This window comes from Schistocerca serialis, unplaced genomic scaffold, assembly GCF_023864345.2.
Source record: "Schistocerca serialis cubense isolate TAMUIC-IGC-003099 unplaced genomic scaffold, iqSchSeri2.2 HiC_scaffold_62, whole genome shotgun sequence".
NCBI classification, from domain to species: domain Eukaryota; kingdom Metazoa; phylum Arthropoda; class Insecta; order Orthoptera; family Acrididae; genus Schistocerca; species Schistocerca serialis.
In genome coordinates, this window is record NW_026048211.1 from 17,501 (window position 1) to 20,000 (window position 2,500).

The following is a 2,500-nucleotide window of genomic DNA, read 5'->3' on the forward strand; positions in this document are numbered from 1 at the left end:
CCGTACCACAGCGTAGGCTAAGTGCTTCGCCATGCGAATGCCAATGAACAACTGCAAATGCCAATGAACAACTGCAAAGGGCATTGAGCATGTACGTCCTGCTGCCATCCACATTACAGTGTATAGCTGCAAGGTGTTTAACATGAAGCGATACACTGGGGACCGGGCAGTGCGAGTAGCAAACTATATTGCGGGGGTTGCAGTTAGGCAACACTACACTAATTTAACGCGTCGTATGACAATTACAGAGCAGGTTAAGGCCCAACGTGTGTTGGGTTAAGGCCCAACGTGTGTTGGGTTAAGGCCCAACGTGTGTTGGGTTAAGGCCCAACGTGTGTTGGGTTAAGGCCCAACGTGTGTTGGGTTAAGGCCCAACGTGTGTTGGGTTAAGGCCCAACGTGTGTTGGGTTAAGGCCCAACGTGTGTTGGGTTAAGGCCCAACGTGTGTTGGGTTAAGGCCCAACGTGTGTTGGGTTAAGGCCCAACGTGTGTTGGGTTAAGGCCCAACGTGTGTTGGGTTAAGGCCCAACGTGTGTTGGGTTAAGGCCCAACGTGTGTTGGGTTAAGGCCCAACGTGTGTTGGGTTAAGGCCCAACGTGTGTTGGGTTAAGGCCCAACATAGGTTGGGTTAAGGCCCAACGTGTGTTGGGTTAAGGCCCAACGTGTGTTGGGTTAAGGCCCAACATAGGTTGGGTTAAGGCCCAACATAGGTTGGGTTAAGGCCCAACATAGGTTGGGTTAAGGCGCAACATAGGTTGGGTTAAGGCGCAACATAGGTTGGGTTAAGGCGCAACATAGGTTGGGTTAAGGCGCAACATAGGTTGGGTTAAGGCGCAACATAGGTTGGGTTAAGGCGCAACATAGGTTGGGTTAAGGCGCAACATAGGTTAGGTTAAGGCGCAACATAGGTTAGGTTAAGGCGCAACATAGGTTAGGTTAAGGCGCAACATAGGTTAGGTTAAGGCGCAACATAGGTTAGGTTAAGGCGCAACATAGGTTAGGTTAAGGCGCAACATAGGTTAGGTTAAGGCGCAACATAGGTTAGGTTAAGGCGCAACATAGGTTAGGTTAAGGCGCAACATAGGTTAGGTTAAGGCGCAACATAGGTTAGGTTAAGGCGCAACATAGGTTAGGTTAAGGCGCAACATAGGTTAGGTTAAGGCGCAACATAGGTTAGGTTAAGGCGCAACATAGGTTAGGTTAAGGCGCAACATAGGTTAGGTTAAGGCGCAACATAGGTTAGGTTAAGGCGCAACATAGGTTAGGTTAAGGCGCAACATAGGTTAGGTTAAGGCGCAACATAGGTTAGGTTAAGGCGCAACATAGGTTAGGTTAAGGCGCAACATAGGTTAGGTTAAGGCGCAACATAGGTTAGGTTAAGGCGCAACATAGGTTAGGTTAAGGCGCAACATAGGTTAGGTTAAGGCGCAACATAGGTTAGGTTAAGGCGCAACATAGGTTAGGTTAAGGCGCAACATAGGTTAGGTTGAGGCACAATATAGGTTAGGTTGAGGTACCGTATAGGTTAGGTTAAGGTACAGTATAGTTTAGGTTAAGGTACAGTATAGTTTAGGTTAAGGTACAGTATAGTTTAGGTTAAGGTACAGTATAGTTTAGGTTAAGGTACAGTATAGTTTAGGTTAAGGTACAGTATAGTTTAGGTTAAGGTACAGTATAGTTTAGGTTAAGGTACACATTGTTGTATGGAAAGGTGTAATGGGGGGGGGGGGGGGGGGCGGCCGGTCGGTTTGTTGATTGTGATTATAGTAAGTGGATGCCTGCGGCATCATCTGATTTGCCACGTCAGGATGCACCTTTGGCTCATGACAGGCGGCGCTCCGATTCCATGCTTGTGGCAGACCTGTGTCTTTCATTCCTGCCATTGTTTGTGTGCTGTGAGAGGAGGCAGTATTGTGATGTTGGGTGCACCCCTGTGTAGGACATGTGTGGGTGTTGGTGGCTTAGCTGAGCAATGGTGGTTGTCGGGGGGGTGGGATATTCCGTTTTCTGAGTGGACCTCCCAGTCTGGTTATGACAGTGTGGATTGTCTCATGTGGCGGAGAGGATGCACTGGGTGTTGTTCCATGCTGGTGCTTACATATTGTCTGTGTGCGTGTTACAGGCGGAGAGTAGTGCGTGATAAGAGTGTGTGGCTGCCGTGTGGTTGTGATTGTGAGCAGAGTCTTTCAGCATGTATACGGACAGTTGTATATATTATCTGTATTCTGATGGGTCTATGTATTACTAATCAGCGCCGTGTATACGTTTAATCCGGTTCCAGTCGAAACTGTTGTATCTCTGTACATTAGTGACACGGCGAGCGCGCTATGTAGCTACTCGTCTCGGCAGCTTCCACCGGTGTATGGCAAATGATTATAAGCAATGAGTCGAGTCGTCAATACCGATAGTGTGACGTCACATGTCTGGGGTGGGGGACGCTGCGCCCTTCCGGTGGGTCATGGCCTAGAAAGACGCTCCCCACGCAGGGGGGCTTGGACTG